This window comes from Phocoena sinus, chromosome 13 (assembly GCF_008692025.1).
Source record: "Phocoena sinus isolate mPhoSin1 chromosome 13, mPhoSin1.pri, whole genome shotgun sequence".
In the NCBI taxonomy this organism is placed as follows: domain Eukaryota; kingdom Metazoa; phylum Chordata; class Mammalia; order Artiodactyla; family Phocoenidae; genus Phocoena; species Phocoena sinus.
Window position 1 is genome coordinate 10,489,499 of NC_045775.1, and position 26,062 is coordinate 10,515,560.

Genomic DNA, 26,062 nt, shown 5'->3' on the forward strand with positions numbered 1-26,062 from the left:
TAAAAGAAGAAATCACCATTTGCTGAGGGATTCCCATATTTCCAGCACCACGAGGGGCACTTCACATGTGCTACCTGATGGATGTTCAAAAGACTAGCAGGTCAGTGTCAGGATGCCCATCTTACCGACAATGATGCTGAGGGCCAGAGAATAGAGATGTACCTACGCTTCCTCCCCATTCACTGCCCTCCACTGTGCCAGCTGCCAAGAGCTGCTGACTCTCATCCATCCCTTCCCAACTCGTTTCTCATAATATAACTGAGGGAAAACATGCCAGTTCTCAATCGAAAAACTAAGCTTATGTCTCATAAGTCTATTTTGTTTCAATACGATTGGAATTAGCCTAAAACTGAGAAACTACCTACGAACAGTTGGACACATTTCATAGGCAAGATTCCAGTGTGGAAATCAAACATGAATGGCTGTCATGAATTTGGGGAGCTACGTACAAACTGGAAAAAAACTATGTTTCCATTCTAAGAGATCTAGGCTAGATATGAAGTCAGGACAGAGGAAGGGAGTTAGCTACTCACAATAGATACAATGTATAAAATAAAAAATCAGGGCTTCCCTGGTGGCGCAGTGGTTGAGAATCTACCTGCTAATGCAGGGGACACGGGTTCGAGCCCTGGTCCGGGAGGATCCCACATGGTGCGGAGCAACTAGGCCCGTGAGCCACAACTACTGAGCCTGCGCATCTGGAGCCTGTGCTCCGCAACAAGAGAGGCCACCATAGTGAGAGGCCCGCGCACCGCGATGAAGAGTGGCCCCCGCTTGCCACCACTAGAGAAAGCCCTCGCACAGAAACAAAGATGCAATACAGCAAAAATAAATTAATTAATTAATAAACTCCTACCCCAACATCTTCTTAGAAAAAATCACGCACTTCAAGGTGGGTCTTATCAACAAGTCATGGAGGAGGAGATTATAGACTTGGGTCGATTTTAGGGATGCAAGGAACCATCCCACATTCCCACAAAATGTCCATCCCCAAATGTAGTCACAGGTGCAAGACATTGCTTTCATGAAGACAGCACACGTAGTATTGTAGAAAACAAAACTGACCTTGAGTGATACTGATCAACGTGCAAGTCTGAAATCTCCTACCAAGTAAGTGGACGTCTGTCAATGAAGTAGCCTCCTTCAGCCCTCACTCAACATCTTCCATAGCAACATCTCCACACTGCCTCTTCCATGACGTTGTCGAGACACTGAAAGAAAGAGAATACACAATCGCTAATCATCAAAATGAAGGCAAAATAGGTGAGAGTGTTCATTTTTACAAGTTGTTTGCCAAGCCCTTCAATAAGCTCCAATTTTTAGAACACTTGAACAGTTGATGGCACAAACACACACAATAGAACAGGGTCAAAAATTAGGAGAAACCCAGAAATTTTTTTCTTTTTTGAGAAAAGTGTTTCTGGCCTAAGAATAAAGGATTTAAGTTTTCAAATAAGATTTAAAAAAATGAAGAAGGGCTAGGCTGACTTGAGCCAAGGGTACTGTGTTAAATGTGACTAATGAAAGGCAGAATGACTTAGAGTCAGCATGGGCTCTTTGTCACTGGAACTGTTAAAGGAAACTAGATGTTTCCTCAACAGAAGTGTTATAAAGGGAATTCCTGCATTGCGTGAGATGTTCAGGGATAGAACTTAAGTTGTCCTCTCATTTAAGATATGATGAAAGGCCACAAAGTACAGCAGGATCAACGTCCAAATGTGTTATCAGTGGCCCAGATAAATGTTTAGGAAAAAAGTCAAGTTCACATTAAATATACAGATGGATTAATAACATTCTTCATGATACTGAGAAATGGTCCCTTGTAGTATGTGTACAATACAGGAAAAAAGGCAGGATATGCAACCACTAACTGGTTCTATGATCTTGGGCAATTAGGCTTTGGTCTCCTCACCTCTACGAAGAGGGTGTTGGATTCTTCAGGATAATCTCTGGCTCTGACAATCTATTAATAGAATTTTATTATTCCACAAGGAATAATAAAAGGAAGGGTAGCCAGAAAACAGAACCCTTCCTTTGAAAGTAGAGTTCTCTATGTATTGAAGGAAGGTAATCCTAAATATGGGGCAACAAAAGGGTTCTCAAACTTCTCTTTGTAAACAACAAAGAACTGGGCATGGGGAAAATTAAACTAACCTAAAAAGAGGAAGAAAAGATAATCATGTAAAGCTTTGTTACCACATAGCAAAAGAAGATTACGTTAACTATCGTTACTTTTAACGCTATCATCCAAATGACAAGACCCTACATTAAAGTGTTTTATAATCATAATCCCCTACAAATACTAGAAGATTCCTTTCTCAACCATTGCCTTTTCATTTAAGATGCTGAGCTCTCCACCTACATCTACCCCAAAGTGTGATTTCTCCTCTCCGTGCTGCTCATTCCTTCCTTCTAAAATGCCCTTCCAATTGGGGACCTTCAAGATGGCGGAAGAGTAAGACGTGGAGATCACCTTCCTCCCCACAAATACACCAGAAACACACCTACACATGGAACAGCTCCTACAGAACACCTACTGAACACTGGAAGAAGACCTCAGACCTCCCAAAAGGCAAGTACCTGGTAGGGGAAAAAACAGAGACAAAAGAATAGGGACGGGACCTGCACCACTGGAGGCGGCTGTGAAGGAGGAAAAGTTTCCACACACTAGGAGCCCCTTCACCGGCAGAGAAGGGGTGACAGTGGAGGAAGCTTCAGAGCCACAGAGGAGAGCACAGCAAAAGGGCTGCAGAGGGCAAAGCGGAGAGATTCCTGCACAGAGGATCGGTGTCGGCCAGCACTCACCAGCCCGAGAGGTTTGTCTGCTCCCCGCTGGGAGCTGAGGTTCGGGCTTCGGAGGTCAGATCCCAAGGATAAGACAGGGGTTGGCTGCGTGAACACAGCCTGAAGGGGGCTAGTGCACCACAGCTAGCCAGGAGGGAGTCCAGGAAAGAGTGTGGACCTGCTGAAGAGGCAAGAGACCATTGTTTCGGGGTGCGCGAGGAGAGGGGATTCAGAGCACCGCCTAAACAAGCTCCAGAGACGGGTGCGAGCCGGGGCTATCAGCGCGGACCCAGAGATGGGCATGAAACACTAAGGCCACTGCTGCAGCCACAAAGAAGCCTGTGTACAAGCACAGGTCACTGTCCACACCACCCCTCCCAGGAGCCTGTGCAGCCCACCACTGCCAGGGTCGTGTGACCCAGGGACAACTTCCCCGGGAGAACACACAGCGCACCTGAAGCTGGTGCAATGTCACGCTGGCCTCTGCCGCTGCAGGCTCGCCCGCAACCATACCCCTCCCTCCCCACGGCCTGAGTGAGCCAGAGCCCCCTAATCAGCTGCTCCTTCAACCCCATCCTGTCTGAGCGAAGAACAGATGCCCTCTGGTGACCTACACGCAGAGGTGGGGTGAAATCCAAAGCTGAACCCCAGGAACTGTACGAACAAAGAAGAGAAAGGGAAATCTCTCCCAGCAGCCTCAGGAGCAGCGGATTAATTCTCCACAGTCAACTTGATGTACCTGCATCTGTGGAATACACGAATAGACAATGGATCATCCCAAAATTGAGGCGGTGGACTTTGGGAGCAACTATATATTTTTTCCCTTTGCCTCTTTTTGTGAGTGTGTATGCATATGCTTCTGTGTGTGATTTTCTCTGTGTAGTTTTGCTTCCACCATTTGTCCTAGGGTTCTGTCTGTCCGTTTGCTTTCTTTATTCTTTGTTTTTGCTGTTTTTTTTTTTTTTTTTTCTTAGTAGAGTCTGTAGCACTTGTCATCATTGCATTTCTGGATTTGTTTTTTGTGTTTGGTTGCTCTCTTCTTTCTTTGCTTTTCTCTTTTTTTATTACTTTAATAATTTTTTTTTTATTTTAATAAATTTATTTTCTTTTTTCTCCCTTTTCTTCTGAGCTGTGAGGCTGACAGGGTCTTGGTACTCCAGTCAGCTGTCAGGCCTGTGCCTCTGAGGTGGGAGAGCCGAGTTCAGGACCTTGGTCCACTGGAAACCTCCCAGCTCCGCGTAATATCAAATGGTGAAGGCTCTCCCAGAGATCTCCATCTCAACGCTAAGACCCAGCTCGATTCAATGAACAACAAGCTACAATGCTGGACACCCTATGCCAAACAACTAGCAAGACAGGAACACAACCCCACCCATTAGCAGAGAGGCTGTCTAAAATCATAATAAGCTCACAGACACCCCCAAAACACACCACTGAACGTGGACCTGCCCACCAGAAAGACAAGATCCAGCCTCATCCATCAGAACACAGGAACTAGTCCCCTCCACCAGGAAGCCTACACAACCCACTGAACCAACCTTAGCCACTGGGGGCAGACACCAAAAACAACGGGAACTACGAACCTGCAGCCTGCGAAAAGGAGACCCCAAACACAGTAAGATACACAAAATGAGAAGAGAGAAAAACACACAGCAGATGAAGGAGCAAGGTAAAAACCAACCAGACCAAACAAATGAAGAGGAAGAAATACGCAGTCTACCTGAAAAAGAATTCAGAGTAATGATAGTAAAGATGACCCCAAATCTTGGAAATAGATTGGAGAAAATACAAGAAACATTTAACGAGGACCTAGAAGAACTAAAGAGCAAACAAACAGTGATGAACAACACAATAAATGAAATTAAAAATTCTCTAGAAGGAATCAATAGCAGAATAACTGAGGCAGAAGAACGGATAAGTGACCGGGAAGATGAAATAGTGGAAATAACTACCACAGAGCACAATACAGAAAAAAGAATGAAAAGAATTGAGGACAGTCTCAGATATCTCTGGGACAACATTAAACACACCAACATTCGAATTATAGGGGTCCCAGAAGAAAAAGAGAAAAAGGAAGGGACTGAGAAAATATATGAAGAGATTATAGTTGAAAATTTCTCTATATATGTGAAAGGAAATAGTTAATCAAGTCCAGGAAGCACAGAGGGTCCCATACAGGATAAATCCAAGGAGAAACATGCCAAGACACATATGAATCAAACTATCAAAAATTAAATACAAAGAAAAAATATTAAAAGAAACAAGGGAAAAACAACAAATAACATACAAGGGAATCCCCATAATGTTAACAGCTGATCTTTCGGCAGAAACTCTGCAAGCCAGAAGCGCGAGGCAGGACATATTTAAAGTGATGGAAGGGAAAAACCTACAACCAAGATTACACTACCCAGCAAGGATCTCATTCAGAGTCGATGGAGAAATTAAAACATTTACAGACAAGCAAAAGCTAAGAGAATTCAGCACCACAAAAGCAGCTTTACAGCAAATGCTAAAGGAACTTATCTAGGCAGGAAACACAAGAGATGGAAAAGACCTACAAAAACAAACCAAAACCAATTAAGAAAATGGTAATAGGAACATACATATCAATAACTACCTTAAATGTAAATGGATTAAATGCTCCAACCAAAAGACATGAACAGGCTGAATGGATTCAAAACCAAGACCCATATATATGCTGTCTACAAGAGACCCACTTCAGACGTGGGACACATACAGACTGATAATGAGGGGATAGAAAAAGATATTCCATGCAAATGGAAACGAAAAGAAAGCTGGAGGAGCAAGCTTTATTCTCATATCAGATAAAATAGACTTTAAAATAAAGACTATTACAAGAGACAAAGAAGGACACTACATAATGATCAAGAAATCAATCCAAGAAGAAGATATAACGATTGTAAATATTTATGCACCCAACACAGGAGCACCTCAATACATAAGGCAAATACTAACAGCCATAAAAGGGGAAACTGACAGCAACACAATCATAGTAGGGGACTTTAACACCCACTTTCACCAATGGATAGATCATCCAAAATTAAAATAAAAAGGAAACACAAGCTTTAAATGATACATTAAACAAAATGGACTTAATTGATATTTATAGGACATTCCATCCAAAGACAACAGGATACACTTTCTTCTTAAGTGCTCATGGAACATTCTCCAGGATACATCATATCTTGGGTCACAAATCAAGCCTTGATGGATTTAAGAAAACTGAAATCATATCAAATAACTTTTCTGACCACAACACTATGATATTAGATATCAATTACAGGAAAAAATCTGTAAAAAAATATAAACACATGGAGGCTAAACAATACACTACTTAACAACCAACAGATCACTGAAGAAATCAAAGAGGAAATAAAAAAAAATACATAGAAACAAATGACAATGAAAACACAATGACCCAAAACCTATGGGATGCAGCAAAAGCAGTTCTAAGAGGGAAGTTTATAGCAACAATCCTAGCTCAAGAAACAAAACACATCTCAAATAAACAACCTAACTTTACACCTAAAGCAATTAGAGAAAGAAGAAAAAAACCCCAAAGTTAGCAGAAGGAAACAAATCATAAAGATCAGATCAGAAATAAATGAAAAACAAATGAAGGAAACAAGAGCAAAGATCAATAAAACTAAAAGCTGGTTCTTTGAGAAGATAAACAAAATTGATAAACCATTAGCCAGACTCATCAAGAAAAAAGGGAGAAGGCTCAAATCAATAGAATTAGAAATGAAAAAGGTGAAGTAACAACTGACACTACAGAAATACCAAGGATTATGAGACATTACTACAAGCAACTATATGCCAATACAATGGACAAGCTGGAAGAAATGGACACATTCTTAGAAAAGCACAACCTGCCAAGACTGAACCAGGAAGAAATAGAAAATATAAACAGACCAATCACAAGCACTGAAATTGAGACTGTGATTAAAAATCTTCCAACAAACAAAAGCCCAGGACCAGACGGATTCACAGGCGAATTCTATCAAACATTTAGAGAAGAGCTAACATGTATCCTTCTCAGACTCTTCCAAAATACAGCAGAGGGAGGAACACTCCCAAACTCATTCTACGAGGCCACCATCACCCTGATACCAAAACCAGACAAAGATGTCACAAAGAAAGAAAACTACAGGCCAGTATCACTGATGAATATAGATGTAAAAATCCTCAACAAAATACTAGCAAACAGAATCCAACAGTACATTAAAAAGATCATACACCATGATCAAATGGGGATTATCCCAGAAATGCAAGGATTCTTCAATATACGCAAATCAATCAATATGATACACCATATTAACAAACTGAAGGACAAAAACCGTATGATCATCTCAATAATGCAGAAAAAGCTTTCAACAAAATTCAACACCCATTTATGATAAAAACCCTCCAGAAAGTAGGCAGAGAACTTACCTCAACATAATAAAGACCATATATGACAAACCCACAGCCAACATCGTCCTCAATGGTGAAAAACTGAAACCATTTCCACTAAGATCAGGAACAAGACAAGGTTGCCCACTCTCACCACTATCATTCAAAGTAGTTTTGGAAGTTTTAGCCACAGCAATCAGAGAAGAAAAAGAAAGAAAAGAATCCAAATCGGAAAAGAAGAAGTAAAGCTGTCACTGTTTGCAGATGACATGACACTATACATAGAGAATCCTAATGACGCTACCAGAAAACTACTAGAGCTAATCAATGAATTTGGTAAAGTAGCAGGAAACAAAATTAATGCACAGAAATCTCTTGCATTCCTGTACACTAATGATGAAAAATCTGAAACAGAAATCAAGGAAACAGTCCCATTTACCACTGCAACAAAAAGAATAAAATACCTAGGAATAACCTCCCTAAGGAGACAAAAGACCTCTATGCAGAAAACCATAAGACACTGACGAAAGAAATTAAAGATGATAAAAACAGATGGAGAGATGTACCATGTTCTTGGATTGGAAGAACCAACATTGTGAAAATGATTATATTACCCAAAGCAATCCATAGATTCAATGCAATTCCTATCAAACTACCTACCACTGGCATTTTTCACAGAACTAGGACAAAAAATTTCACAATTTGTATGGAAACATAAAAGACCCCAAATAGCCAAAGCAATCTTGAGAAAGAAAAATGGAGCTGGAGGAATCAGGCTCCCGAACTTCACACTATACTACAAAGCTACAATAATCAAGACAGTCTGGTACTGGCACAGAAACAGAAATATAGATCAATGGAACAGGATGGAAAACCCAGAGATAAACCCATGCACACATGGTCACCTTATTTTTGATAAAAGTGGCAAGAATATACAATGGAGAAAAGACAGCCTCTTCCATAAGTGGTTCTGGCGAAAGTGGACAGCTACATGTACAAGAATAAAATTAGAACACTCCCTAACACCATACACAAAAATAAGCTCAAAATGGATTAAAGACCTAAATGTAAGGCCAGACACTGTAAAACTCTTAGAGGAAAACAGAGGCAGAACACTCTGACATAAACCACAGCAAGATCTTTTTTGACCCACCTCCTAGAGAAATGGAAATAAAAACAGAAATAAACAAATGGGACCTAATGCAACTTAAAAACTTTTGCACAGCAAAGGAAACCATAAACAAGATGAAAAGACAACCCTCAGAATAGGAGAACATATGTGCAAATGAAGCAACTGACAAAGGATTAATCTCCAAGATTTACAACCAGCTCATGCAGCTCAATATCAAAAAAACAACCCAGTCCAAAAATGAGCAGAAGATCTAAATAGACATTCCTCCAAAGAAGATATACAGATTGCCAACAAACACATGAAAAGATGCTGAAATATCACTAATCATTCGAGAAATGCAAATCAAAACTACAATGAGGTATCATCTCACACCAGTCAGAATTGCCATCATCAAAAAATCTACAAACAATAAATGCTGGAGAGGGTGTGAAGAAAAGTGGACCCTTTTGCACTGTTGGTGGGAATATAAATTGATACAGCCACTATGGAGAACAGTATGGAGGTTCCTTAAGAAACTAAAAATAGAACTACCATATGACCCAGAAATCCCACTACTGGGCATATATCCTGAAAAAACCATAATTCAAAAAGACACATGTCCCCCAGTGTTCACTGCAGCTCTATTTACAATAGCCAGGACATGGAAGCAACCTAAGTGTCCATCGACAGATGACTGGATAAAGAAGATGTGGCACATATATACAATGGAATATTACTCAGCCATAAAACCAAACGAAATTGAGTTCTCTGTAGTGAGGTGGATGGACCTAGAGTCTGTCATACAGAGTGAAGTAAGTCAGAAAGAGAAAAATAAATACCGTATGCTAACATATATATATGAGAAATCTAAAAAAAAAAGGTTATGAAGAACTTAGAGGCAAGATAAGAATAAAGACACTGACGTAGAGAATGGACTTGAGGACATGGGGAGGGGGAAGGGCAAGCTGGGACGAAGTGAGAGAGTTGCATGGACTTATATATACTACCAAATGTAAAATAGATAGCTAGTGGGAAGCAGCCGCATAGCACAGGGAGATCAGCTCTGTGCTTTGTGACCACCTAGAGGGGTGGGATAGGGAGGGTGGGAGGGAGACGCAAGAGGGAGGAGATATCGGGATATATTTATAGCTGATTCACTTTATTATAAAGGAGAAACTAACACACCACTGTAAAGCAATTATACTCCAATAAAGATGTTTTAAAATAAAAATAAAATAACAAAATGCCCTTCCTTAAAAGTCTGAGTCATGATTTGTGTTTTAGCAGGTTTGCCAATGCACTTCTATTCTTCCGTGAGATGGGCACTTTTTTCACTCGTATCCAAAAATCTGATTTCGTCTTTTCACCTGACCTTTGAGGGAACAGTCAAAGATAGTCCCAAGGCCTTACTGTCCAGATCAGGTGATGGCAACTCCAGAAAACGATGATTCCCTCCCCCTTTCCTGAGCCCTTAGCATCAAGAAATCAGGTGCCTTCTCCTGGCATGAGTTTACTTTCAGGAAGGTAAGCCAGTGCAGTGTTTGGACAGGACACTGAGAGTAGCTAAGCAAGCAGTAAAGGTCTATCACTGGATTCGTTAGTGGTGATAAGGGAGCACCACGGACAGAGAGGGGTGAAAAGAAAGAAAGGAAACTCACTTTTGTTGGATACCTACTATGTGCCAGGCATTGTGTGAAGCACTTTACAGTTATTAGTCCATATTCTAGTCATCCTGAAGTCATCGTCCCACTGAATCAGCAAAACGCAGCAATGACTGTATGTGTACATGGCAACTACTGTATGTGAACTTTAAAGACTTCATCCGCTGACTCGTCACACTGCCCATTTCAAAAAAGTGACAGCGTGTAAGTCACTTCACTAATACCACATAGCTGACAACTGGGTAAAGGAAGACTCAGACTCAAATCTTTTCAACCTCACGTTCTATGTTCTTCTATCCTAGCTACCTCCAAATTAGAACATTAAAAGGCAAAATTAATGCTGTGTGGTTGCCCAGTAGAGGATGTGAACAACTTCCCACTCAAAATTAGTTCTGATATTGAGACTGATAATGCTATACACGGACCAAAAGGACAAGGAAACACTGACCACTACTCACAGAACAGAACTTACCAGGGTGAACAGCAAAGACACCCAAGCTGCTGGGGAATAGCTCGAGTGAAGAAAGGGGCAGGTGGCTAGGGGTTGGGGTGAAGGCCCTTGTGCACATGGCCCAGGGATTGCAGGTGGAGGGTGCACCAGGCTTTCTTATCAGCATGTCCAGAGAGGGGCAAGAGGGAAGGGGAAGGTGTAGAGCCTGAAAGCCAGCAGTGGGCACACATCAGAAATGGAGTGAGACTCTTTCTTTCCTATGGTAAATTAACTCAATGCGTAGGCAACGTACTCAGAGTCAAGATGTGGCAAGATCACCCGGGCGGTAGTATTTGCCCTAGCACATTCTCTCCCTTATGCCCAAGCTGGAGTGACAGGGCAGAGAGGCTGTGTGTGGTGTTACCACTCCACAGAGCAGCACCTGTTTCCTTCTTTGGGCCTAATGAATCGACCCAGATGAAAGCCCAACACTCCACTGTAAACAATAATCAGCCCCAATCCATCAGGAACCAAATTATATGTCTGTGTGCACTAAAAAGGCTTCGAGTACCCAATTGTGAGTGGTGGTGTAAAACATTCTCAGCCCAGTGTAGGAGAGAACATCCCAAGAACCAGCTTCAAACCGTAACAATGACTGATGTTTATTGTGGCCTTAATATACGCCAAGTACTTTAAATACGATATTGTCAATCAACCGCCACAACCAGCACCTGTGGCAGCTGAGCAAATCCACATTTCATAGTGGAGCGATGCTCAGACGGGCTGCCGCAGTGCACAGCTCTAGGGGTGCTGTTTCCACGGTGGTCTGCATGAATGGCATCCACTGAGGCTGTGCAGTGAACGGCCCACAGAGCTGTGCCCTGCTCAGAAAAATGAAGTACCGTGCTCTTGATAAATACACTTAGGGAATGGCTGCCCTGTAATTTGAACCCAAGTCTTTCTGACTCCAAAGTCCATAGATTAATTCTTCTGTAAGATATCAGAGATTGATTTTTAAAATAGCTGAAAGGAATTTGGGGTTTGGGGAGGGCATATTTGTTGAAGTTGCTTTTCCCTGGGGTCTGTCTTCAGAGTTTTCAAGAAGAAAATTAGCATTCAGTCCAGGACTCCCAAGCGGGGAAGTTGGCAAACCATACATACAAGCCTGTGAATTTTAAGGAGGAATCGACTAGGCATTTCAGTGGGGTATTGGCCCTCTGTGTTTGGAATTCCTCAGTTCTGAGTTCCGGAGTCGTTTTTGGTGAGGGATTGAATGGATGATGGGGCTTGGGAAAGATTTAGAAAAGCTTATGAATATTCACTCATTTATGAACACCGATCAGACTTGGAGGAGGGGAGAGCTGGAAAGAGCATTCTAAAGTGTATGTTTGCATCTGTACCCTGCAAAGAAGTAAGAAAAGTAATTGAAATGATGCTAGAGACTGGAAGGCCCCCAGGCTTTGTGCAAGAAGGCAGTGCAGCACAGTTTGGGGTGAGCATTGTTCTGCGTGCAATGAGGCACGCCTTGGGAAGAGAGGCTCTGAGACAGCCTTCCCAGGAGTTGACAACTTAGCACAGAGTATCGAGGTGAACTCCAGGAGGGGACATTTGGAAAAGTGGCTTGGGGAGGTGACATTTACACAGAGCCTTCATTCACTATTGGCAGTCCCTGAGGTTACAATGGTAAACAAGTAGGTGAAAGCCCTGCTTCCAGTGAGAAGCCTTGGGGTCCTTACAAGTGGAGAAGCACAGCAGAAGAGAGGGCACAGAGATATGGCAGCATGAGAAGAACTTGGCCGGACACGGCCAGTTTTGAACATGGAGGAAGACCATGCGTCATGGAAGACACGTGGCCTCTAAAAGCTGGAAGAGGCAAGGAAACAGATTCTCCCCTAAAGCCTCCAGAAGGAGCACAGCCCTATTCAAACCTCAATTTTAGTCAAGTGAGACCCACTTCAGACTTCTGACCCACAGCACTGATAATAAATTTGCATCACTTTAAGCCATTAGCTTTATGGAAATATAGCAGCAATAGAAAACTAATACACATGTACTTAATGCTAGCTGTTCTTACAATTAGTATAGGATAAGTTCCAAAATAAAGAAGAAGAGGAAGGGGAGAGGAAAGGACACAGAGAAGTTGATTCTTGTTGGGAGTGAGAGATTCCTACTGAGAAGTGATGAGACAGTGCAGGGTATGTTTAGGAAGCAGCCAGTGATGGCGTGGACCTTGATTAGGCCATATCTGAAGTTGGCATTATAAAGATGGAAAAGTGAAGGGCCTCTGGTGCCAAGCTATTTGGGTGCAACTCTGTATTTGGTGCTGAAGGATATTCTGAGGAATCTGTGCCCATCGCAGCTTCCATTTATCTTTCCACTATCCCACCTTCTTTCTTTTCCCTTCAGAAACTAATCTTTTGAATACTGTTTGCCTTTTCAAAGGAAGCATAGGATTTGGGGATTAACAATACACACACTACTGTATATAAAACAGATCATCAACAAGGACCTACTGTATAGCACAGAGAACTCTACTAAACGTTCTCTAATAGCCTATATGGGAAAAGAATCTGAAAAAGAATGGATATATGTATAACTGAATCACTTTGCTGTATACCTGAAACTAACAACATTGTAAATCAACTATACTCCTATATAAAATAAAAATTAAATTGAAAAAAGATTTAAAAATCTAAAAACAAAATAAAACAAAAAAGAAAGCCTAAGAAATCAAATATAATTTCTGAAGAGAGTTTGCTGAGGAAGTTTCGTATCAGGAATGGGGACCACTACAGGCTACCCAAAGGTGTATGAGATACTTCTCCAGTTATGTTATAATAGAACAATGGCTTCACTTGTGGGGAAGGTGGACTCGATGAAAAGTGTAGAGGATTAGCTGTAGCTCGCTGGCAGAACTATCATGATTGTGTTAAAAACAAGCTGTATTTCCTTGGGCAAGTCACTTCTCTTGTCCATCTCATTTGTGAAATGGGTCTGCTTTCCTTGCAGATTGCTGAGAAGATCAAAGGAGGTAACGTAAGTTAAAGAACTTTGTAAGCAGAAAAGGACAACACACGTGTCATCGGCCCTTAGTCCCCAAGCTCCTCATATCACCAAGAGGGACCACGTCGGTCTTCCTGAGCCCTCAGTGCTGTCTGGTTTTGGGTTTGATCATTAACACATACATCATCATCCACCCCTTCATTTCTCTCTTTTCCTATTCCTAATTTTTTCGACTCCCCTTCTAATCAGCTGAACCCCTTGACCATTATTTCGCCTTCTTGTTAAACAGATCTCTGAAATTTATTTATTTGCAAACTGGTTTTACAACCCAAATTGCTCCTGCATGATGTATACACAAGCATGTCAACAAAAGCCTGAGCGGGGATGGTATTCACCTAGAGTCTAGGTAAATAAAGACAAATAAATAAAGACAAATATACTGAGAAGTATAACCAGAGGCAAGACTGTTCTCTGAAAGCAGGAGGTCTTCCTGGAATAAATATTCTTCTTGGATTTGATTCTCTATTTTAAGAAGGGGGAATAGCATCAGTGTTAAAAGGTAATTTCATTGGTGACACACTAATAATAATTTCATCTTTAATCCAGAGGGTGACTGTTCCTAAAATTATCTATTCCCAGTACATTGCAAGGTTATGATTTTTACTGAGTTCATCTTCCCTTTACATGACCTCATATCGAGGTTTAAATTGGCTATTTGTAGACAATAAAAGTACACATTGCTTCCACCACGATACTGCTTCTGCCACATGTAAATGAGGAGGTTTCCATTCAAACTATGCCTCCTCTCTTTCCCAACCTGGAGCCCTGGGCAGACGGCATGTTGACCCAGTCCCAGCAGGACCAAGCAGGTGGACTGTCAGAGAGGGAAAGTGAGAAAGCCAAAGCTTGGCACAGAATCTGCCCACGTGGGTAGGACACACACTGGGAGATGAACCTGTTGCAAAGATGAATTCTGGAAGCACAGCCAGGCAGGGAAATGGTGGTCTCCAAAGGATGTAGGCACACAGGGGAGTTTAACAATGTCACAGCATCTATGCCTGACACTGGACTTCTTAGGTGGGTGGAGCTCAGCACTGAGCGTACAAAAAGAAGGGGTCTGTCCTAGCACAGCCAGCCAGCCATTCGTGGTAGTTCTCCCATTTACCTCTATTGTCACCCACTGGGTACATCCTCCTGGCCCCCTTGAGATGCATACTCCCACCCCACTCTCTACCAAAAGTTGCCCTGGGAAGATGAACTATATCAGTTACACCTCAAATTTAAACAGAATGTGAAATCTCAGAAGCTCCTTAGTGATCGGGAAGTTTCATATTCTCATTTTACGAGGCTCCAGAGAGCCCGGATGGCCAGTTGCAGAGGGCAAGGACCTTGACACACAGAGCACAGAACACAGTAGCAGTCACTGAATCAACTTGCTGGAGCTTGGTTTCCTGAATTTCATCTCACCATTTGAAAGGTAGGGCTTTGTATGCCTGAGTGGGAAAACCGGGGGACAGGAAGCACAAAGCCTTCCAAGGTCTCCCTGAAACAACCCCCATCACCACCAAAGGCAATTCCCACAGAGTTAAGTCAATCATGCCAAATGGACTAGGTCACTAGGAAGGTATTCAAAACTGCAACATTAAGCCAGGAAACGGTGTCATTTCTCTATATTCAGGATCTTAGAGGAAATCGTGTGAGGGCTCTTTGGCTGCACTGGTATGTGGTTTGCATCCCAGGTCTTTGTTTCATCTGTCACTCAGGATTCAGTCATGGTGGCATGGGCCGAGCTGTTGAGAGCAACAGTCTTGGAGCTCAGGATCTAGTCTTGATAATGAGACATTCGACGTCTCAAGGACAATCTTTTTTCAGGCACTTGCTTCTGCTTCCTCATCCTTTCAGAACAACCTGGCTATCCTCAGTCTCCAGCTTCAGCCCTAATCTGCTTCTATCCCCAGTAAAGCCACAGAATCTGCAGAGGTGAAGTGGTGAAATAAAGACAAATCACCCATGTTTACCACTACATCTCAGGCTCTTGCATATGCTCTTTCTCTGCTAGGAAATCCTTCCCAACACATTCCCCATCCTCTTTGCCACTCTGCCTGGCCCACTTCCACCACGGCTTCCCTGCACTAAAGACCATCCTGCCTTGATTGCCCAGGATGACTTTGGAAGCCTTCCCTTCTGACTTCCACCACAGCATGTGTGGTGTTGCTTCTTTGTACTGGCATTGATCCCTGAATTCCTTTCACACAGGACCCTGGTCTTACTCATCATAGTAAGAAATTGCTATACTAATAATCATTACTATTATGAAGAAACAAAAAATGGAAGAAGAGCAAAGAGAAGAAATAAATGAAAACATCAATGAGGATGCCACTGGTCCCTAAAAATGGCAGGAACTAGAATGCGGGGAGAAGAGGACTGAAAGAGGGGCCAGCAGACTGTGTCAAAGGCATAACAATGGCACCCAGGCTGGTTCCTTGCCATCCTCGTAGTAGATGACAACGCATGGCTCCTTATATAGTCTGGTTTCAAGATGTCTGCTCTTTGGAGGAGAAATGATCTTCTGCCTTTGCCTAGGGATAGGTAAGGATGACTTGAAGGTACTGATGTGGACCCAGAGTATAAGGGAGAGTTTAGTCGTCCAGCCTGGAACTGGCCTACCAGCCCATCGCCAAATCCTCTGTACATCTGGGCTGTGGACATGACAAGAATTCTGTCCTCCAACGAGGAGGTGGGAAAAACAGGAAAATGGAAGGAAGGTTTCTAAAGCACCTTGGGGTAAGGATCCTTCACCTAGAATACCAGCGGAGGAGGGAATCTAGGCCTGCCTGCCCCTAAACTGTGCCAGAAACGAGGCCTTATTTCCTCCAGGCCTCCCCTGGAGTCAGCATGAGTCATTTCTTTTTGGAAACTTCCTCTGTCATTTCAACGTGTAAACCCTAACCCCACCTCACACATCTTACATCTATCACAGGATTACCTCTAAACAGTTCTCTCTTGGGGTGATCTGGAAATTGTCTTTGCTCTCGGGGCTAATGAGAGATGACTGTGCATGGTCAGGACCGGCAGCAGTGAACACTTCCACACGTGTTCGTGGTTCCTGAGCACTTTCATATCTTTCAGCTCATTTAAGTTTCACAACAACCGGTGACAACTCTGAACTCAAACACAGAACTTGTCCAAGATCAAAGAGCTAATAAGACAAGGAAGCCTGACTCCAAATGCCCAGGTGTCCACTCCCACGTCCTGACATGTTTCTTTGGTTTTGTTTTTCTGACATGTTTTTAACCCCCTCTTAGAAGAGGTCTAAGTTGTATGAGTGACCTGCTCAAAAAGATACATTCTGGTCCTAAAGTTCAAATGATGGAGACATTGAGGGCTCTGCTCTAAAGGTCTCTTACAGTGTATTCTTTCTCATCTGAAAAGCTGTGGGAACTACTTAAACTAAAATAGCTCTTTCTTTGAAAGCTAATAGTCACTAGCTACTATAAAAGGAATTAACTCCTCACTAATGTACAATTAAGATGCCTGCCCCTCCGTAACCAGCCAACAGCCTGAAATAAATGAGAACATAGCTGATGAGCCTTTCCAAACTGCCAGGATTAGGTACCTTTACCTGAGACTTGTCAAAATACAGTACTTCCACAACCTGATTCATAGTCTTTTCCAAAAACAAGGGAGACCATCTCGTTTGTATATATACGTTTATAGCCTGGTTCCCATAGACATGGAAGCAACAGACACCTGTCAAGAATTTCCAGTGAAGCACTTCTGTTACCAAAGACTTCAGAATAACGTAAAGCTCTAGATGGCTGCAGCCCGGGCTTATCCTCAACCCCATCTAATCCACGGGGCCCACAGAGGAGTGACCTGCCCAGGGTTAAAAAGCAACTTAGTGGTGAAATCAGGATGGGAACGTCAAATTCCACGTTCCATGTCTCATACTCCTGTGCTCCACTCTGATAACATTCAGATGAACTCTCTGAAATCAGAGCATTTTCAACTGAATATATGTTAAATCAAGAATCTGTAGTTGAACTCTCTGTCTCTCTCGAAATCCTTACTCATGTCATGATTCGCTCTGGAACCCAGGATAATCACAAGGCAGCACGAGAGGGCAGAAGTCTTAAGAGTTTGGGGGAAAAATGATGAACTTCAATTACGTTTTAAAATATGAATGAAATGCAAACACAAGTCAGCTTCTAAGGTCACAACGTCATTAAGCTAGAAGAGATCTCCCCAGGAGTTTACAGATACCAAAATCAACAGGAAACCTCACTGGAAAATGGAACTCAAGAAATTTCCCAATGTTGCTAGAGAAGTGAAGAGGGGAGAGGAAGGGCAGAGCATCAGCGCCAGGGCGACCCCAGCATGGCTGAAGTAGAGCCATCCACAGCTTGAGAGAGTCCACTTGACCAATCATAAAGACCAGAACAGGGATCCCAATGCTGCTTTGTATTAGTTTAGCTCTTTGAACCTTTCTATACACTTACATATCTCTTTACATCGTGTGACTTGTCAGCCCTCAGAGTTAGACAAGGATTTTATGACTACCCCTGCTGTAAAAGTAAGAAGATGTGAGAAGGCACAGGCTGTGTTGGAAAGAAGTCCGCTGAGAGCCTCCGCTACAGACATGATTGCCAAATCATGGGGTTGCATCTGCAGCTCGGGCAAACACTTAACTTCATACCCTTATCTGCAAGGTCCCCACCCCAAGCCTCTGAGTACCTCGTCGTGACAGGATTTGGGAGGAAGCAATAGACGTCTTCCAGATAAAGTGAATATGCTGGTAGCTCAAACCTTGAAATGCAAGCATTTCCTAAGACATTGAATAATAAGTTTAAAAAGAACAAATCTGTTTGATACGGAGTGGAGTGTAGCAGGAAGGCTGAATCTGGAGTTATGTGACGCTAGTTTCCATTCCACTCGAGAAAGTTCCCAGATGTTTCTGAACCTCAGTTCTCCCACCTGTATTACCTGCACTTTATCACAGGGATGGTTTGAGGTTCCGACTGAACATGTTTTGTAAAACATTAGTGCATCATAGAAACATAGGGATTATTTCTGATTTCTTGCTGTTCAGTTTTTTTTCACCTTATATGTAACATCTGCAGAAATGGTAGGCATCACAGGAAACATCTGTTCCTGTCATCAACCTCCAAAATCTCTACTTTCTAGAGATCCTGGGAACATTTAGTGTAGGCTAAATGAGTTAATTCCTCCTGAGGTCCAGTTAATTTTGCCAGCTCCAGCTACTATAGCCTGCATTTTACTGTACTGATAACACATTGCTTTATATTATGTAAATGTGCATGCTCTTTGCAAATGGGCAGACATTACAAGGCTAAAAAAAAAAAAAAAAAAAATCACTGCAGTGGTCCTGCCTCCTGGGAGCACATCATCTCAGGAGTCCAGTGACTGACCTTTTCATCTGTCTAAACAAATAAAAAGAAAATTATTGACTTTGTTTTTTAAATATTTACTTGCTCCCTTTCAAGATAAATGACATAAATAAAAATATCAGGTGCTTGTTTTTACAGTGTGTTTTGGAATTTCACCCTCCTCAAGGCTGTTTTCCTCCCTGGACTCCAGCTGTTTAAGTTTTTCTGCCATCAGAGAATGAAATTTGTATTTAAGATGCTATCTTCCATAGGCTCAATGCTGAAGAGTGAATCTACTTAAAATTACTATTGAAAATAATTCCCCCCCCCCATGAATTTCCCACAGTTCTCCTGCTGAGAACGAGCTGGTTTTATTTACCTTCATTTTAAATGTTCTAATAATTTTTAAATAAACTTTCCTTCATATACATATATATATATACATATATAGTACCCAGATGGACCTTATCAATAAGCTAGAAATACATGTAACAAGGGTTATTAGTCAACTGAGTCTGTTGTGATCGGATAATTAATAAAGGAAAGGTACTTGACAAGAGATAGATTTTTAATTTTTAATGCCTTATGAATTAGTGAGAATTTTAATGGGTGATTCAGCTTCCCACTGTTGAATTTGGCAAAGAGGGAAAGCAGCTATCCCATGCTTTTTCTTTTTTTTAATTTTTATTTTATATTAGAGTATAGTTGATTTAAAATTTTTTGTTAGTTTCAGATATACAGCAAAGTGATTTAGTAATACATATACATATATCTACTCTGTTCCAGATTCTTTTCCCATATAGGTTCTTAAGAATATTGAGTAGAGTTCCCTGAGCTATACAGTAGGTCCTTGTTGATTATCTATTTTATATATAGTAGTGTGTATGTGTTAATCCCAATCTCCTAATTTATCCTTCCCTCCCCACCACACCTTTCCCCTTTGGTAACCATAAGTTTGTTTTCTAGGCCTGTGAGTCTGTTTCTGTTTTGTAAATAAGTTCACTTGTATCTTTCTTAGATTCCACATATAAGTGATATCATTATATTTGTCCTTCTCTTTCTGACTTACTTCATTTAGTATGATAATCTCTAGGTCCATCCATGTTGCTGCAAACGGCATTATTTCATTCTTTTTTATGGCTGAGTAATATTCCATTGTATATATATCCATGCTTCCTGAGGCAGTACAGGGAACGGGAAGAGACCTGGCCTGGGAATCAGGGGACCCCAGTCTAAACCATGACCTAGAACAAATCATTTAAGACCTCTGGCTGCAGCTTACCCGTCTATACTTTAGGAGGCACCAACAGTGGCTAATATCCTTTACTGTCAAATTGCTTGATATCCCAGACTAACAAAATTCCACACACACCCCCCAAGAAAAGGGGGGAGGAGAAGCCAACATAGGATTGCCAATATTTATTGCCCCAAATAAGGACAAGAAAGTATCTTTTCAATTCTAAAAGCATAACAATAAAAATAGTAGAAAAAAAATTTTTAATAGGATTTATTTTAAAAACTAGGAATTTTTTTTCACGTGTTGAGAATTAATGAAAATTTCCTCATGTGTCAGAACCAAAGCATAAAATTGTACTTGGGAACACCTAGGCTGGAATATCTCCAAACACCATCTGAATACTGTAATTCTTTGAAATTTCATAATACTAGCAGATCGGAAAGATCCCTTTTTGCTCTAAAGTTCAATGGAATTTCATATGTAAGATGCTGCAAACCCATAGTTTTCTTTATTGTAGAGTCTTTTAAAAATGTCGTTTCTTAACTGAATATTCTGTTTACAGAAGGTTAATAACATCAGCTTTAAATGTGAAGGTCAGTTCATATTTCTACCACCTTAGTCAAATGATTAAATCCACGGCAAAGGAACCTAAAAGTCTTCAGTCCATTTGTACTGCCAAGTACTCTTCCCCAAAGTTTTATTTCTCTTTTTAAAATGTGTTTAACACAACTGTAATATCTTTTGAGTTGACTTATTTTAGTTTTTATTTTTAATGTGATATTTGTGTGGAAATACATATCAAACTATGAAATTCCATGTATTTATACTAAAGTCAAACAAAGAAAATTACAAACGTTTTCCTTGTATTAAAGTTCCATACTTTCACGTTGTCCCCTGTAAAATGGGGATAAAAGGACTGCATTCTCCCTGTTGCTTGAGGTGGCCTTGAGGGTCACTTGAGGTAATTATCTGAAATACTTTTGTGTTCTAAAGAGTTTTAATTATCTCCATTTTGTAAAAATGGCTTAAAAATCATAGGTAATTCTGAAATCACTAGTTTGAAAGATTACATGGTGCTATATTATAATATTTAATAAATATTAACTAAATAATTTAAAATTATCAAAGGTTTTGGGAAGGGGAAAAATGAGGTTGAGGTCCTTTTACCCTTAAGTGTGTCAAAATGACTTTGTTATAAGATGGTAACGCCCTGAAAATCTAAGTTTGTAGGAGAATGTAGGATATTTCCAGAACAATTAGCTCGAATGAGGCAAAGTAAAATAGGATATAAATGAACCCCATTGTAGGCAAATGTGATAGAAAATTCATGCTACGTGGATCCCCCAAATTACGACTCCAGTAATCTGAATGCCTGCTTTAAATGAAGATATCCTAGAAAAATTATGGAATCGAATAGGAGAGACTGAAACTGTTTTCATTTTTCTTGGAAACTGTAAGAAATCAGAGTGGTTTTTGTTTTACTTTGGAAGAAAATCACCTCAGATCACACAATGTAAGTACAGCAGAGCTGGGTAAGAAGCCATCTGGCAATCCCTACTTCAAAACTGGTAGAGAAATACGGTGGAGCTTCCCTGAAGAGAGTCAGAAACGCGTTTTTCATTTCTGTGGCAGATGTTTTTTGATTTTTGTAATGTACCAGGGACTGTACCTCACACAAAGTTTACGGTGGTGAAGATGAAACAGTCCCTGACCTCAGAGAGCAGGCAGATCATTACAGTGAAGTAGGATACTTTCCACGGGAAGGGAAATACAGGGCCCTGTGAACGCATGAGTCAGGAGCCTCCAACCTAATCCAGAGCATCAGGGAAGCCTGTTGGAGGAATTAACCTAAAATTACACTTTTCAAAGTCTTAACTAGGAAAAAGATTGGCGGTGAGGAGTTCCAAGAAGCAGAGAAGAAAATACCCTAAGGCAGAGGGGATCAGGAAGTACAAATGCTAAACACCACTAGGAATGCCCGAAGTAGAGAATGAGAGCAAGGTCAGGGCCGTGTAGCAAAGCGCTGCGTGTATCACAAGTAGCAGGCATTAAGACTGCTCTTTAATAAACAAGGTATCCACTACAGCTGCTCTTTATTCTAGGGGAATAAAGCAATTTGCCTCTCGAGCAATTGATTTTTTGTTTAGGAAAACACCATGATGTATCTATTGCTTAAGAAAGACGAGGAACAGGGGTTGTGGCCCGATGTGGGAAGGGAGGATGCGCAGAGAGCGCTGAAGTACCTCTATCAGAGACGGCACATCCCGCCCAGGGGCAGGACTGGAGGAGGGCAATCAAAACACAGAATAAGGGCTTCCCTGGTGGCGCAGTGGTTGAGAGTCCGCCTGCCGATGCAGGGGACACGGGTTCGTGCCCCGATCCGCGAAGATCCCACATGCCGCGCAGCGGCTGCGCCCGTGAGCCATGGCCGCTGAGCCTGCGCGTCCGGAGCCTGTGCTCCGCAACCGGAGAGGCCACAACAGTGAGAGGCCCGCGTACCGCAAAACAAAAACAAAAGATGGCGGCAGCAAAATCTGGGGGTGAGGGGTAATCACTGTAGAGGTGTTAAAAAGTGGACAGATAACAGAGAAATACGACCTTATGAGTCTGCATCCATTGAAGAATCAAGAATGACACCCAGTGTGGAGAAAAGGGAACCCTCCTACATTGTGGGTAGGAATGTAAGTTGGTATAGCCACTATGGAAAACAGTATAGAGGTTCCTCATAAAACTAAAAATAGAGTTGCCATACGATCCAGCAACTCCTGGGCATAAATGCAGACAAAACTACAATTCAAAAAGATACACGTACCCCCATGTTCATAGGAACACTGTTCACAATAGCCAAGAAACAGCCATGGAAACAACCTAAATGTCCATAGACAGATGAGTGGATAAACAAGATGTGGTACATACATACAGCCATAAAAAAATGAAATAATGCCATTTGCAGCAACAGGGATGGACCCAGAGATTATCATACTAAGCGAAGTAAGTCAGAGAGATAAAGACAAATATCATATGATATCACTTATGTGTGGAATCTAAAATATGACACAAATGAATCTATGAAACAGAAACAGACTCACAGACATAGAGAACGGACTTGTGGTTGCCAAGGGGGTGGTTGGGGAGGGGTGGATTTGGAGTGTGGGATGAGCAGATGCAAACTCCTATCTATAGGATGAATAAACAATGGGGCCCTACTGTAGAGCACAGGGAACTATATTCCATATCCTGTGATAAACCATAATGGAAACGAATATGAACAAGAATGTATATATAGGTATAACTGAATCACTTTGCTGTACAGCAGAAATTAACACAACATTGTAAATCAACTATACTTCAATTAAAAAAAAAACGTGACACCCAGAACTAAATTTAGAGCAGCTGAGTGAATATCGGTGCCATTCACTGACACAGGAAACTGGAGACAGAGCAGGTTTGAAAGTTACTAAGAAAATTACACTTTAGACATGTTGGGTTATGATGCCTGTTAGACATCAGTAAGACATCTAACAAGTGTCTGGCTGGATATATAAATCAGGAGCTCAGAAGATAGGATGGTATTGAAAATAAAGATCACCAGATATGCTTTGTGACCACCTGGAGGGGTGCAATAGGGAGGGTGGGAGGGAGGGAGATGCAAGAGGGAAGAGATATGGGAACATACGTATATATATAACTGATTCATTTTGTTGTAAAGCAGAAACTAACACACCATTGTAAAGCAATTATACTCCAATAATAAAAAATAAAATTAAAAAAAAGATCACCAGATAGAAGCCACACACACACAAAACCTAAACTAAAACCAAAAATAAGCCAAAGATATTTATGAGATTACTCCTAAGAGTATGTAGAATATGAAGGGAAAAGGTCCAGAAGATGTAACTTCAGAATTAAAAAATACTGAGAAGGGGGTCAAAGGAAAGAAGGAAACAGGAGTATCAATTCAGGACAAGGGAACTGAGAGTTTCAAAAGTAGTGAGTGGTATTCTCTGCCAAATGCTACTAGACCATCTAATAATAAAAGGTGCTAGAAATACGCACGTCAATTTTACGCTAGAAAGATGACTGATGACTTCAGCAAGAATAATTTCTTTTAGCCTGAGGCTGCAATGCAGGCACGGGTGAGCAAGTGAGCTGAGTGACCCTAGAAAACTCCATCAAGACATTTGGCTTGATGGAGAAGACATTCAAGAACCTTCCCGACCTGTGTGCTACATAGAAGGTATGCTGTATGTGGTTTTAATAATGCTTCATGCTGAATCTTTCCCCATCATTTTACTTTCGACTCACCTATCTTGTTTTGTTTTAGTGAGTTTCTTGCAGAGGCATATAGTTGGGTCCTGTCTTTCACCCACTCCACCAATCTTTTAATTGGTGTATTTGGACCACTCATATTTAATTATTGATATGTTGGGGGCATAAGCCTGCCCTTATTATTTGTTTTCTGTTTGGTTGTTCTGGTTTTCATTCTTCTGTCTCCCTTTGCTTGCCTTCTTATGGGTTATTTAAATGTTTTTAAATTTTCATCTTGATTTATCTACCAAGTTTTTCAATGTATCGCTTTAAATAGTATTTTAGTGGTTACTCTATGTATTGCAATATACACTCATAACATAGAGTCTCCGATATTGACATTTTACCAAGTCAAGTAAAATGTAGAAATCTTAGTTCGGTACAGGTCCCTTTACTCAGTTCACTTTTAATATATGAGTTCATCGTTTCCTCTATATACACTGAGCACCACATCAGATAATATAATTTTTGCTTCAACCAAACATAATTTTTAAAAACTCATTCTCAAAAGGAAGCCTACTATATTCATCTCTAGTTTTACATGCTTCATTGTTCTTCCTTTCTTCTCTCTAAGCCAGTCTCCTTCTTTTATTATTTCTTTCCTGTTTAAAAAAGTTCTTTTAGCCATGCTTTGAGGGGTGTTCTGCTAGCAACAAATTCTCTTAGTTTTCCTTCATCATATGTTTTTCCCTTCATTCCTGAAGGATATTTTTGCCACCTATGAAATCCAGAGTTGATAGTTCTTTTCTTTCAGCCTTGGAAATATTTTGTGCTGCTTCTTTCTGGTTTCCATGGTTTCAGATGAGGAAGCCACTGTTGTTTAAATTATTCCTCTATAGGTCATGCATTGTTTCCCTCTAACCTCCTAACAATGAATTACATCTGCAGTGATCCTATTTCCAAATAAAGTCACAGCCTGAGGTTTGAGTGTTAGGACTTCAACATATGAATTTGGGGAGGAGGTATAATTAAACCCATAACATCTGCAATGTCAGCTCTTTAAAGATTTCAAGACATTTAAAGGTTTTTTTAGTGTCTTATCCAAGTTTTATCATTATTTTCAGTGGTATGGCTTGTTTGAGTACCATTATATTGAAAAGAAACTTTGATTAGTGTTGGTTAACTCATTCATTTAATCATTTATTGAGTTAGCAAACTTGAGCTCCTACACTGTGCTAGGCAGTGGTGATAAAAAGAAAAATTATATATAGATACCAACATTCAAAAGTTTATAGCAACTATGGGGAGGGGAGAATGGCATATACACATACAGCCATAATGCAAGTTCAAGCAAGATCAGATCCGTAAGAGTGGTGGAATATGCTTTGGTGATTTGTAGGAGGGAGATTATTTCCCTATCAAAGTGAATCAAGAGAAGCTTTATGGAGAGAGTAGCATCAGATCACCATCTAGAATAGGTAGGATTTGAATGCATGCAAATAAGAAGAAATGGGGACTCCCCACAGAAGGAAGAGATTGAACAAAGGCAAAGAGACGGCGATGCGTTTGAAGTACACAAGGAACAGAGGATTTGGTTTGCTGCTTTTTTCAGTGAATGCTGACTGTGCCACCCACCAAGTTTGAAATTTTTTGCAGAGCAGAGATAAAGTGTTGCTTGATCAGCAACAATGAGCCAGACTTTAGAATTAACCAGACCTCGGTCTGAATCCTGGCCCTCACACTTGATAGGTCTATGCTCTTTCCCTGCCTGAGTCAGCTTCCTCA